The sequence below is a fragment of the Balearica regulorum genome, chromosome 3, assembly GCF_011004875.1.
Source record: "Balearica regulorum gibbericeps isolate bBalReg1 chromosome 3, bBalReg1.pri, whole genome shotgun sequence".
NCBI lineage: Eukaryota > Metazoa > Chordata > Aves > Gruiformes > Gruidae > Balearica > Balearica regulorum.
In genome coordinates, this window is record NC_046186.1 from 22,609,094 (window position 1) to 22,623,677 (window position 14,584).

The window sequence follows — 14,584 nt, forward strand, 5'->3', positions numbered from 1 at the left end:
GCTGTTAGACTACAATGAGTACATGAAGTCCAGCTTCAAAGGAGACATGAAAATCAAGGTAGAACACAACTCAATCAAATCTCTGGGATGACAGGGAAGCTCATGAGCAACATGAGACAGCCCAGAGCTGGAGGGAGTTCAGTGCTGACACATGCAAGATCATTTGCTCTGCTGCGTCACACTCCTTACAACATGCATTGCATGGTGCCGGGGTGCAGGATATCTCTAGCTAACATTTCTGTCTGGAAAGGACTGTGAATGACACCAAGATGGGTGGTGTGGTTGATACTCTAGAGTGAAGGGGTTCCATCCAGAGAGACCTTGACAGGCTTGAGAGGTGGGCCCATGTGAACCTCATGACGTTTAGCAAGGCCAAGTGCAAGGTCCTGCACGTGGGTCAGGGCAATCTCCAATACCAGCACAGACTGGGGGGGAGAATGGATTAGAGGACCCCTGTGGGGAAGGACTTGAGGATACTGGTGGATGAAAAGTTTGATATGAGCCAGTAATGTGCAAAAAACCAACATTATGCTGGGTTGCATCAAAAGAAGCATGACCAGTGGGTCAAGGGAGGTGATTCTGCTCCTCTACTCTGCTCTGGTGAGACCTCACTTGGAGTACTGTCCAACTCTGGGGCCCCAGCATAAGAAGGACATGGAGCTGTTGGAGTGAGTCCAGAGGAGGGCCACGAAGATGGTGAGAGCACTGGAGCACATCTCTTGTGAAGACAGGCTGAGAGAGCTGGGGTTGTTCAGCCTGGAGAAGAGAAGGCTCTGGGGAGACCTTGTTGTGGCCTTTCAGTATATACAGCTATATAAAAAAGATGAAGAGAAACTTTTTACCAAGGCCTGTAGTGACAGGACAAGGGGCCACAGTTTTAAACTGATGAGGGTGGTGAGGCACTGGCACAGGTTGCCCAGAGAAGCTGTGGATGCCCCCTCTCTGGCAATGTTCAAGGCCAGGTTGGATGAGGCTTTGGGCAACCTGGGTCTAGTGGAGGGTGTCCCTGCCCATGGCAGGGGGGTTGGACTGCATGAACGCTGAAGGTCCTTTCCACCCAAACCATTTTGTGATTCTGTTATGCTGTTCATGACTGTGGCTTTGTTGCTCAGGAAAGCCAAGTGGGTTTTGTTTGCTGTAGCAGCAAGTTCAGCTTGGCCTTTGGTGGTGGGAGATTTGACACTTAAGTGGATTGATTTTGGCTTGGATTCATCCTAGCTAGCTATGGGAACCTAACTGAGATGCCTAAGTTAGAAACACAGCCACAAGGAAGGTCCCTCCATAATCAATGGAAATAGGTGCCTCTGGAGAGTAGACTTGCTCACCCAAAAACTGAGAAGCATTTATTTCTCTCCAGTGGTAGTGGGAAGAACCTAAAGTATTTGCATTCCTAGTTTAAATACCTCAGATATTTTATGTTATGTCAGTTCAATCTGTGTCTTTCTTTATATACAAGTTGCTCAGACAGCAAAATAATGATGAGGTAAATAAGAGTCAAGACAGTATTTGGAACATATTTTAACACAGAGCTGTGGAGTTTTGAGCTGCACTTTCCTCTTCTTTTTGGTTTTTTTTTTTTTTGTTTGCAGGTTATATTTCTCACCCAGAAATGATTTTCTGCTGTTCCCTCATAGTTTACATAAAAAACTTGTTAAAATGTATTTGTATGCTAATTGAAATTAATCAATGAAGTGGCCTCCGTGGGGCTGCTGCAGCACATGGGCATCTCCTGCTTCAGCGGTGTCTCATGCCCTGGGGCCAGCAGAAGGCTCTGGTGGCCACTGGGCTTCCCCCTGGCCCTCAGTCCACCTCTGGCCTCCAGCCTGCGGGCAGCAGCCATGCCTCTCCTTCAGGGGAGGCAGGAGACGAGCCTGCTGTCATGACCTCATTGCTGATTAGGGTTGTTTCCCTGGAAGGACCACCAAGAGGTGTGGTACTGGAAGGGATGAGAGTGACCAGACTGGGGGCACTGTTCTGGTGGTTGGAAGACGGACTGCAGTAGCTGCTGGGGTCGTGGATGTGTGTTGTGGCGGATCCTTCAGCGTTGTTGCAGTTTTCCAAGTGCCTGGAAGCCATTCCTTCTGTGGAGGGCATCCTGCCGCTTTTGGGGAGGATGGTCAGCAGACATGGGCCAAACACCCATCTAGTGGCTCCCATCGTAGGACATTGACAGTGCACACGTGGTGGCGAGGTCTTCAGCTCCCCAGAAAATACGAAACGTCCTTTGTGGACATTCCCACATGGATGCATGGACCTGTGCATCTTCATTGCAGCTTTTCTGAATGCTAGTCAGCCCTGCTACTGTGAGCACACACCACTGCGTTCACCTCTCTGGTGCAAGCGTGCTCTTACTCCATGCTGCTTCAGGCTCTCAGAGGTTTCCAGGTGCCTCCACACGGGAGGTGAGCCGCAGAGGGGTTGCCTGTGCTGGCTGGTGCCCAGACTCTGCTTTCTGGGACCTGGAGACAGCATCCTGCAGCTCAGCAGCTCCCTCTGAAAGCTGCCCAGAGCCTGAACCATGCCTTTGAATTTGCTGATTATCTCAGTGCCTGTCTTCAACGGGAAATTGCTATTATTGGAATAGGATGTTTTTGTGGAGATAGGGATCATTTGTGTTTGCTACCTTGAGCATTCTAAAAGTGAGGTGTCCAGCCTGTAGTCAGTAAGGTGAGACACACATTCAGAGGGGGAGTTGTCCCACCTCTTCTAGACACCTCCTGAAGGGAATGAACTGATCTCTGGAGGTGCTTATTTTTCCCACTGACTATGGAGAGAACCTATGGAAATAGCTCAGGTTGAATATTTAACATGCAGCGGTTAAGATTTAGTGAGGTAAAGGTGTAGCATCACACTCCAGTGTCGATATCCTTGAGCAAACTCTGGGCTTTTTAATGTGCTGCTCAGTGAGGAACTAATTTTGCTTTAATGTGGGAGAGCAATTATGAAGTGGAATTCAGACTGTATGATTTTAAAAAAATCCCAAAACAAACCAAAAAGCCTGTTAGTGACCCAGTAGAAACTGATTGCTTTACATTCATCCCCCTGTCACTTTGGCACGAACTGTTATTGAGACAGTTGCAGTTAAACCACAGCTAAAACTGCCCAGAGCCTGAGTGAGTCCCCAGCTTTGCTAAATGGCTGCAGGAGCATCAGCTCACTAAAGCCACCCCGGGCTCAGCGTGATCCCGGGCTCGCTGCGTGGCTGGGAGTTGAGATTTACAGCTCCCCTCACCCGGTGGGAGGGATTGCTTGTTCTGCTTCTCCTGTTCTTCGCTGAGTGATGCCTCTCCTCCCATCGCACGCCGTTCTGCAAGATGGGGTCAGCTGAGGCCTCGGGGCCTTTCTGCTTAGCAAGGAAAAGGCAGGAAGATGCAGGGACACGCGTACAAGAGCAGAATTGTTATTGAAAAAAAAATTGACAATAAGGAGGAAAGCGGCAAAAAACGTTGCAGGTATCTTTTTATGGCAAACACTCCTAGTGTTTCTTTAGTTTCTCCTCTTGATACTATGCTATCAAATTAACAGTCAGATTCAGCTGGGGATGAAACATTGCGAATAATTCCTTAGGTGAGCTCCGGGGCTAATGAATGGGCTGTAACCGGCGAGTGAGTGACAAGGGGACTCCGAGTTACCTGATGAAAGAGCTCGTGGCTGAGCTGTGCTGCAGACAAAAGCTAAGACCCGGTGGGAGATTGCACGTTCCTCAGGGAAGAGCCAGAGATGTGCACAAATCATTGACGGCAGCCCTCCTCAAGCCTCTTCGGTATTCACCCCCTCCGCTGCTCCCGCCTCCTCTCCCTTACGTGCGCAGACAGACGGACACACGCACACACATGCGCAGAGGGTCAGTCACAGTTCCACATGCTTCAGAGGAGCCAGAAAGCAGCTCTGGGAGGAGGAGACAGCAGTCGGGACAGAGATGTGGAGCCTCACTGAAGGCTCAACCTTACTCTGGTTGCGCTGGCCCGAAGCAGCAGCCGAGGGGCTCTGGTGCCGTCAGAGGGTGGTGGTGAAGCAAAGGTTTCAGTGCCATTCCTCCAGCCTTCCTCTCCTCCTACAGCGAGGATCCGCCATGGCGCAGCTGAAGAGCACCTGGGGAGCAGAGCACAGTCCTACGCGCTTTCTTTTCCTTTAGGGCAAAGCTTGCTCTTTAAAAGGCAATGTGGCTCAGCTACGGCAGCGAAGGCACGCGGTGTCTGAGTTATTCCGAGCAGCGATGATTCTGTTCAAGCTTTCATGCATTTTGACTTTACGTGCTTATGTGCTACCATCCCTGTTGGGCTGAGAGTTTCATTCATTACTGAAGAACACTGAGCGAAGGACAAACCAATTTGTTATTTGCCTTTTTTTTTAAAAAAAAAAGATTAAAAGAGTTTATCTATCTGCAGCAGGATCACTCTGCCTTGGTATTTCTTCCTTACTCTGGTTTAAATAACAGCAACAAGATACAGCCCTGTCCCCTAGTCAGGAAAATTACAGAAAAATAAAAGAAACCTCAAACATTAAGGGCTTTTGCATGCAAGGAAACCATCCACATTCCTTCAGCTCATCTCAAAGCACCCTCAGGCCACTGCCAGGTGGCAGGGTGGAGGTGGCCTCCCCAGGACCCATCTCTGCTGTCTGCAGGGAGCTAAAGGCAGCAGCCTTTCCACCCCTGTGTCAGCCGAGCTGAATCTCATCCGTCGGGTCTGAACGGAAACACGCGGAAGCACCCACCGAGAGTTAACTCGAGCCCTCGCTCCGCTTGGCATCGGACACCTCCTTTGAGCACCCTGCCTCCAGCGTCTCCCTTGCAGGATGGACATCATCAGTGGGGTCCTGTGGATTACGTGAAGTTCCTAAAAGCTTTTGAAAAGATGTGGATTATTGGTTTTGAAGCACTATGCGCTCTTAAAAAAAGATCACTTGCAGAAATGCTGCTAAGGAGGTGAAGAAACGTCTCTTTTGGGGCTGTTTTTATGCTTACAAACACTCACTACAGAGACAGGGACTCTCTGATTAAAAGTCAGCGACACACTGTAGATCATGATTACACGCTTAGTTAAAAACTGAAGTGAACATAGCTCCAGGAACTGTATTAATCTACCATTTGATTAAACTACCTTTCAGCTGCCTTATTAAATTGTGATAGTTGTAGAAGAGTAACAAGAAAGTCATGTGAAAGACTAGACTGATTTAGGAGTTTATTTTGTGTTGTTTTGACTACTCCTAACTAAGAGGGGAAAAGGCATTTTATCCAAGGTAGGAAAAGATGTGACAAGCATAAATATATATTTTTTTGTTTTATCACTGATATAGTCATAGGGAAGTGCCATTGCACTGCTCCCATAAAACCATTTCCCAGTTAAATCCCTGTGGCCACGTTCCACTGAAGCCAGGGAGGCGAATTGCCTCTAACGCAGAGCTCTGCCGCTCATAACCCACTGGTACAATTTGCGATCGGAAAGGTGATGCAGGCACAGAACATTTTAAGAAGGAAGCTCCCAGTTTTCCTGGTGGGATTAATTACCGTTACAGCAGCACCTGAAACCTCAGTTGAGGCCAGACTTCTGTGCATCTGCCACTAGTAACAATGCATGGGCTGAAATGAAGGGCTTCTCAGCAAGGCACCGGTGGCATGAGGGTTACGCTGCCAGAACAACCCCCACGCCGTGCGGTATGTCTATCGAGGGCCATGGTGGATATGTTATTAACTACATAGCAGCGCTGCGTGGCACGAAATGTCAGCGTAGCTGAAGGAAAGAAGATAGCCCTCCTCAAGTGATCTGATTCCTCAGCCTGCAGCTCATCTGCTGTATAAAAAGACATGCACATAAGTTAGGGGTAGAAAAATTAATTTTCTTGTTTGTGTTCTGTTCGTAGTTTGATATACAAATTAAAGGCTCAGTGTCATGATGACGTTACCACTGCCTATTAAGTGACGGAGCGTCCACTGATTGATCACTACTCAAGTTTGCCTTCTTGGTCTATGGCATGCTTGGAGATGCACAATCCGTAACTCTATGATCTCCAGCTTCAGAAATAAATAATGCTCTAGAGTGGTAATTTTGATGCAGAAATATAATTTCCGGAAGATGCATGAAAAGATGTCAGAGACATTGCCTTCGTTCTATACTTCCCGTATCAGTAAATGAGTGTTACCTTGAGTAATTGTCCTTGGCTGTCTGTCCTGATGGAAGTAGAAATTCTGCTTTAGACAAGTGAGTATATAAATGTGAAAGAGTTTTTCATAAAAATTCAAGTGAATTTAATCGACTTTATTTAGCACAAAAGATCAAGCTTGAATGCTCTCTGATATTCACTGGCAATGCCATTTATCTCAAACAACTCTCCAGTCTATGCTACATATATTTGAAGAGAATACCAACCATGTTTGATTTTCTGATTATTTAATACTTTCATTTCACTTGCTTTCAGGAGGTGGACTCGGGCACACAAACCAAACAGTTACAAAATCTCTTGGGATTCCTTCTCAAAGAATAAAATAATTAACTTGATGTATCAAGATAATTCAAACTAGAGAAGTTACTGCCGTTAGAAGTGGATTGGTTTAGTTAAAATTGTTTGGCATCAAGAGATATTAACCTATATTTGCCTGATATTAGAGGTAAAACCAATCCAATAAATTTTATTAAATGGCTTTTAAAATATATTTGTGCAGAAGGTCTAATATTTACTAGCTTAAACAGTACTTCTGTTTAAATATTTTTACAAGCTAGAGAAGGTAACAAGTAATTCCCAGAGCGTAATTCCTCAAACATAACAATTTATGTGCCAAATGAAATCCATTGCTAGTGTTTCTTAAAAGCTTTGCAAAACTAAGTAAAGCAACATTAACCTCCCCAAGCTCACCAGGCTCCCAACTTTCATCAGCACTCAATTGTTGATGAATTGCCAACATTTTTGAAGTAAAAGCCGTATAAACAAAAGTACAAATATGTTTAAAATGTAAATGCATTTTGGGGGAGATCAAGGCAGAGATTAAATACCTCAGTCTGGCAAAGGATATAAGGATGTTCCTTAAACCCCCCTTTGACTTCAATAGGACATAAACATATGCTTGAAGTTTGGCATGCTCAGAGCTTTGAAGACTAAATTCACAGGCAGGTTTGGGAATTGAAGCACGGAGCGGTATCCTGCCCAGATTTCGGGAGCCCAGCCATATACTGAGCCTGCAGGCTGGAGTTTGATGTCTATAAACATGGCAAACCTAGGCAGGGTCCAGGCACATGGCACCCTGCGTGCAGGGAGGGGGGCAAACTTAGCTGATAGGTAATTAGGAGGAAAAAGTCCTTAGCTTGTCCTAATTGTGGATTTGGGCCCCTTGCTGTAGCGGATGCAGAGCTGGGACAGGTTCATGTGGCCAGCCTCCTTCGGGGGTCAGCACCCCACGGGACCATGCCGACCCGTCAGAAGAACACGCAGAGGCAATGTACGGCACAAGGCTCCTCTGTGAGCGTCACAGGTGCCTTGCCTTCCTCTGCAGGAGAGTGTTTGCTCTAACAAACAGCAGGACAAAAGGGGCTAGGTGATATTAGCTTCCAGTCATGTTTTGGGCAGCCCCCAGGCCACCTCCGTGCTTCCAGCCACGGGAAGGATGAAAAGGTTTTAATGTCTTGGTGCTCAACACGCCACAGCCTCACCCGGATGAGGGGAAACCTGAAAACCTGAAAGCAGATCTTCCAGGGAGCCACAGCGATGGAAGGGATGGGCACGTGGCTGTCTATCGTGCCCTGCACAAATCTGTACTTTGGAAAATTTAAATTTTGGATTTAGATTTTTTACAGGAGCAGATAGGTTAGCTACGGATGCCTACATCTTCTGCTGGATGCAGTCCCAACTTTTCACTTAAAGGTGATTTTCAGCTCAGGCCATCAGCAGCAAGTTTAAATGTATATCTGCTTTGTAATTAATTTCAATTACAGCTTCCTGGTGCTTCACTGCGTGTTCCTGAGGCTCCTCAGCCCTGCACCTTTACTGAGTCTCCCCACACTCAGTTTGCCTATTGCCCGTGTTGTCCTCCGCAGTACCTCAGTGGTACCAGATAAAACTTCCAAAACTATTCAAAGCAATTCTCATGGAAAAAAATACATATTCCTCATGAGCATCATTTCCAAGATACAGTAAAATGGAACATCTCAGTGGTCAAGTTATCATTTATTTTAGTCTAGTATATCTTAAAATTATATTGTTACTACACTTAGCTTTTATCTAACAGAAGAGTTCTTATTAGCATAGTAATGGCACTGAAAACAGCCAATGATCTTACATTCATGTTGCATAGGGGCAGAAAACCAGTTAACAAAAATTCAGCTGCCCAAATTCATATGCATTGATTAAAAAGCCTTAAATATGCTATATTGAGGGTGTTGGGGTCACACTATATATCTTCTATCAATGTGATTAAATGCTTTCCAGAGACATCATTCTTCCTTTGTCAAAGGGATCAAGTATTTTGTTCCATTTCTTGTAGGTGAAGGCAGAAGATGGAATATTCCATTATATGATTTTTATTTTAAATGTAAAGACAAGGCTATACAAGATGGAGGTAATTTGGGACCTGGTACGTTGTAAAAAAGGTGGCCTTGTAAACACTGATCTTCCCGTCTTCTTCAATTTAACAACAGTTGTGGGGGGAGGAGAGACATTTCTTGGAGGGGATGAGAAAGGGAAACGGGAGCAAGAACAATTTTAAAATAAAAAAGGTAAAAATTTCAACCTGATTCAATTTGTGGTTTGTAATGTTGCAATGAGCAATCTGAAGACTTCAAAATATTCAGCTGTGTAGGATGCCCCTTAGTGGTCGAATATAAACACTGTTGACAGAAGAAATAATTTTAAACACAGACCCACCCACCCCCCCCCAAAAAAAAATAATATTTGTATTTAGTAACTGAGAACAAAGGATTTTAAATGCTAACATATGCACCAAAGAGCCTACAAAGCCATGTTTACATAAAACATCAGAAACAGTTGGAAAAATGCAAACCAATAGTAAGAGAACATTCCTGACTAAGCTATTGCATCAAGTGAGAAGAACAAGAAAACAAGGGAAAAGGAATGAAAAAAAGGTCAAACTCTATTTTTATTTTAATCAGAATGTATATTATGGGATGAGCAGGCTTTGCAGAGGAATACGATCAGATACGGAACTCTGCAACGAAACCAAACCCAATATTTTTACTGATAATTTCTGGAGTAGAGTTTCTGTACAGAATTACAAAGTTATCTGGCCTGGTGCCGTGGTTCCTTCCCAACACCATATGGATGGTGTAGCCTGCGGCCATCTCTGCGGTTGGAGAAGGCTAGCAGCTTGTGTTACAATACACAAACAATTCTACACAAAAGGCATCAAGAAATGTTTAAGATTCAATAGGAAAGGTTAGAGTGCACAAATTCTGTAATACACACACATGTAAATAGCTAGTAGGATCTAACAGTACAAAGAGTCTATGAGAGATTATTTTTACTTGGTCTAACCCTTGTCATGAGGAGTATGTTGCTTCTAACTCTTCCTTTTCAAAACCAGTCTTCACACAGGAGTCAATTTGCAAAAGCTGCAACAAGGTGATACTAACGAAGCATGGCATCCCATCAATCTGTTTACATCTACTCCGGTTTTACCTGTATTTTATACCTTTATATCTCTCTCTATGTATACACTAGATAACAAAAGAAGTCCGTTGTATTTACAGACAGTTCATCTTGCTTGGAAATCTGATGCCTCTGCTAGTCATCTTTTTTCTTCCTTGAAGAAGTCTGTCATTCTTCCATCTTTTTAACTTTGCATGTAGAAATCATGGCTGCAAAGTGTCTCATTGCCTTCACACCGGTAGCTGAGGCAGAAAAGCCACTCATCAGCACTACTGATGCCTTTACTTCTTGGGTCACATCCCAACGCAGCTTAAAGGGTCAAGGGAAGTCTCTTCTTTTGAGTTAGCTGGTGTGTGCTGTAGCTGGATATACTGATCCCAAACATTCCCAGCAGCAATGCCGCCCGGTGCAGCAGCGTGTCTGACGAGTTGATAACGATTTTTCCTGCAGCTTGAGTCTACGGGAGAAATGGGGCAAGTTACACGCTGATTCAGCTGAGTGCAAGAGAAAAAGTGGGTCTTTGGAACCTGCAAAGCACTTTTTTCTTCTCTGTGCCGTTTAATATAGTATGACTCTGCTTTCTGCTGAAGAGCACAAACTATCGCACATTTTGGAAGGCTCCCTTTTTATCATTTTGTTAAAGAAAAGACACATTTCTGATATGATTTTTCTTTCATTTGTAACTCATGGATTTCAGTGACTTTTATGGGGTTCCCTCTGGCTACTTGGCTGAGGGGAGAGCTGAATGAAGCGTGGAGGCTTAGGCATAAAGGAGAAGGGACTTTCTTGTTCTGTGAAGTACAAAGATCTCTTCCCTCCCACAGATTACCTACTAACACAGTGATGCTCCCTCGAATGTTAGTTATTAATTCAGGAAAGCAAGACTAAAAGGGATCAGTAGCATCTTTTATTAGCTCCACAGGTAGGACTAGACCAAGCAGACAAGTTTTAACACAGTCTCTTTGTCAAGTCCAACAAAGAAGCAGGAAATGCCAATAAAAGTAAAGATAAAAATGTAATTATTTACTGATTATCTGAATAAAATCAGAAAATAAATTAACTTACTGTTGCTTGCCTACTATGCATGATACAGTGGCCAAGAAGCAGAAACACAATTGCATGGACTCCCTAGAGAGCAAACCACAAATTCCTATACATATTGGCATCGTCAATTAAAACATGTCATGCATCTTTCTAGTTGCAGCATTTCTTATATGAAATGATGACTAGGTCTCAAATAATGTCCGTTTTGGTTTTTTTTTTTTTTTTAATGTTTTCCCTTGCAGTCCATGGACAGAAAGCATGGCACCACTCACAGGAGTGACAGATTCCAAGGAGCCTGATTTTTGCTTCCAGAATCTAGTTTTTTTATGTAAGCTTACATAATCAGAGCTGAGTGCTCTGACCTTGATAAATGTGGCTGACAGTGTGGCTACTTCAGCAGCAGAATAAATAAAGACAAAAGATATTCCAAATAAAATTACTGTGTAAGCTGATATCAAAAGGTACGCAGGGAGACATGAAAGAAATTCACTGCTAGAACTGCAACAGAGCATCCTTAGCTCAGCCTCTCAACCACTCGACTATCACCTCTCATCCACTACAGTCTCTGATTTTGGATGCAGATCACATTGCTAAGAGCTGTGAAATTTTCCAACAGAAGGATATATACTCTTTAAATATCAAAATATGAAGTACGATAAGGAAGATGCTCCACTTAGGTGTGTATATATATATATTTGGCTGGTTTATTCTCAATTATTTAGCTGATTTAAAACATTTTCTATGCATGCTTTTATTTTTTTCTTCATATAATGATTGATATGCTAGTCCCCAATGTTCCAGAGGTCAATACTGATTGAGGTTTCCTTATAACTGTAGAAGCTGGTTGAAATGTTTCACTGACAGCTCATTCGAGCTGCTTAGGAACCCAGCATCCTTCCTCCCATTAACATTTTCCTACTGCCCCAAACACACAAAGCCATTGCAAGACAAAATTATGGAGAAGTAGTTTCTGTTTAAGCACTGCAGAAATATAAATTCCTTCCAAGTATTCTGCATTTGATATTCCAGCATGATACCAATTATCAAGAATTATAATAATTCATTTACTTTTCAGTAGAGGCTTAATTAAGACTTCTTTGAGTTGTTACGCAAGTTAACCCACCAGAAGCCAGTGTTCCCTTGAGTTGGTCATGCAATAATTTGAAATAAAATCAGTCTGAGCAAGAGAAATACTGGTATTTCAAATATCTAATTAAAAGCAGAAAAAAGAAGTCAGAATTATCATACCTGCAACAACCTTATATACCCAGGTGTCATTCTCCGGAGAGGAATAACCATGATTTCTGAGTCTTTGTAGAATTCCAGCCCCTACAATTTTTAGAACACACAAAACATTACTCAACCCCAGGGCTTTTTTACAAGTTGACCTCTTAATGAAACATAAGATTAAGCCTAATATGGTTTGCTACAATGCCAAAGCACTCCAAGAAGCAACATATGCAAACATTTTTTCCTCACCTGATGCTCTTTTCCCTCGAGCCCTTTACACGCTTAAGGTCCTAGGGGTATATAAAGCCCAGCTCAGTTGCATAAGCTGTCACATGGGATTTATCCGCACCGCTTAGGCGTTGGCAGAGCCCAACTGTCCCGCCCGGGGCCAGGTATGTCTTGCAATATTGGAAAACTCTCTGGGAATGCCCGAAGCTCATTAAGAGAGCAAAGCGACAGCTGACCTCCTTAAGAACGAAAGGGCCTAAGCCTGCTTTATAGATAGCAGTGGGCATAAAAAAAGGAGGTCATTATAGTAGAGTGACAATGCAAATAGGATTGGATGGCTTTTATGTAACTTAGAGCATATATTTATATATACCCACAGGATGACCTGACTGGGTAGGAAGCTTAATGTAGCCATGACCCAAGTTGAAAGGATGTGCTAATATAATAGGGTTATTTAGAGGCACATTTAAAAATAAGTTCTTTCTTTACTGATAGCGTTCTCTTTTACTCAGCATTATGCACGTTCTTGCCCTTTTTTCCATGCTAAAGCTTTACCACTAAAAATACTTAATCTAATACTTATTATTACTGTTATTACTACTTTCTGTTAACGGTAATTTCTTTTTTGCTGTAGTGAGCTTGGATTCAGTTCTGCTCCTGGGGTCATATAGTTCACAATGTGAGAAATGGTGGTAAAATCTAATCTACAAAATTAATTTCTCTTTCTTTTAGGAGTTCATGGACAGACTGTGCTGAGAAAGCTCCTTTTTCCCATTATCAATACGTGCAACCTTGAGTACGGATAGCAAGGCAGAATTTGGCTCCAGTTGCAGTCATACTTCCAATCGTGCAGGCTAAAATCTTCAGGAGATGTAAGCCTGTATAAGACCAGTGTGCACAGTGAGCCCACATCGGTTTTCATCACAAGTGCTCCACAGAACAGCGCTGATTTACACCCCTCTAGTTTCTGCTACATCAGCCTAATGCTCTCTGAGAAATATTCCTGTCATAAAAGAACAGAAACATGAAATGTTTCTATTTGGAGAAATACTCTACATTAGGTATTCCACAACGATACCACTTATCAAGAATTCTCATAACTCATTTACTTTTCAGCAGATGCTTAATTAATCTTATATAAAGGAACGATGCTGTTTTCTTCTGAGGTGCTGGCTTGTAAAGCATGCAGTGGGCAGATCTCATTTTCCTCTCGCAACACCACATTTATAGATCATGAACCCTGCCAGCACCAGTGGAGCCATGTCTCCTTCACAAAAAAGGGAACGTGAGTTGAACTCATCCTATAGCGTCAATCTAAATACTAAAAGCAAGAGACTGAGGACCTGCCAATCTGAGGTTTTATTTTAATATGCAACTTGCACAGTGACCCCATGGTAAACCTTAAGTGCCGTATACCTCAGCTATAGGAAATATTGTATTAACAGGAAATTATCAACATAAAACTGTGAGCTGACTGAAGTTAATGGCAACATACTATATTATATTACTATATAATTATATTAGTATATAATTCTAATATGTTAGTATACATTAGAATATAATATGAGTAAATACAAGTCACGGTGCCCTTCCAAATGCGTTTGGGATGAAAATCTATACTATAAAAAGGCAAAGGCTTTTTTCTTGTTATTGCTTCTCACTGTATGCCCCATGCTAACTTTGCTACACAAACAGGAGAGTGCCTGGGCTTGCTGCCTAGAGCAGGACAAGGCTAAAACTGCAGAGTCTGTGTTCTTCTGGAAATACACAGAACGCTGAGATTTTCCTTTAAATTCCCAGCCTTGACTGCATTCATAGAAATACCGACTTACTGCAGTATCAGAGTTTCAGGAGCTGCAAAAAATGCGTTACTAACAATTTCTGTCATTTTTTGTGCAATTCTTTCCGTTCAGAGACCAGCAGTGAGATTCCTGTGGCACAGTATTCAGAAAGGGAGAGCTTCCCAACCAAGTTTCTTTGTGTAGAAAATAAAAGGAAACGGAAGGAGTATGCCTTGAATGCCACAGCTGTCTTTAAAAATGATTTCTTAGCCATGCTCAACACAGCTGAATTGTAGAACATTTTCTGTAATTGCAGGTGTTATCAAAATCTGTGTTACTTTCCCAACAACTCTGAAAGAATAACCCTCCCAGGCTGTTTCAGGAGAACGTTGATCAAACAAGGGCCTGCCTCCATTCCTGTTGAAGTTCAGGCCTCTGAGAACTGAGTCCCGACTGCCACGACGCAGAGATGAACGTGCCCCTCCTGGGCAGGGCACCGACTAAGAGAGGAGGAAAAGCACAAGCAGCAAAGGGCTCTGTGGGCAAGCACACGGGGACCCCACGGGCACTGCAGACTACTCGCCTCACTCATCTGCTGACGCCTTCGCTGCTCGATGGAGACATTATTTTCTAATAGGCTTCAAGCAGGTAAGAATACAAATATGTTCCCCATCCCAAAATTAAAGGGACACTGTGAACCCAGCTGT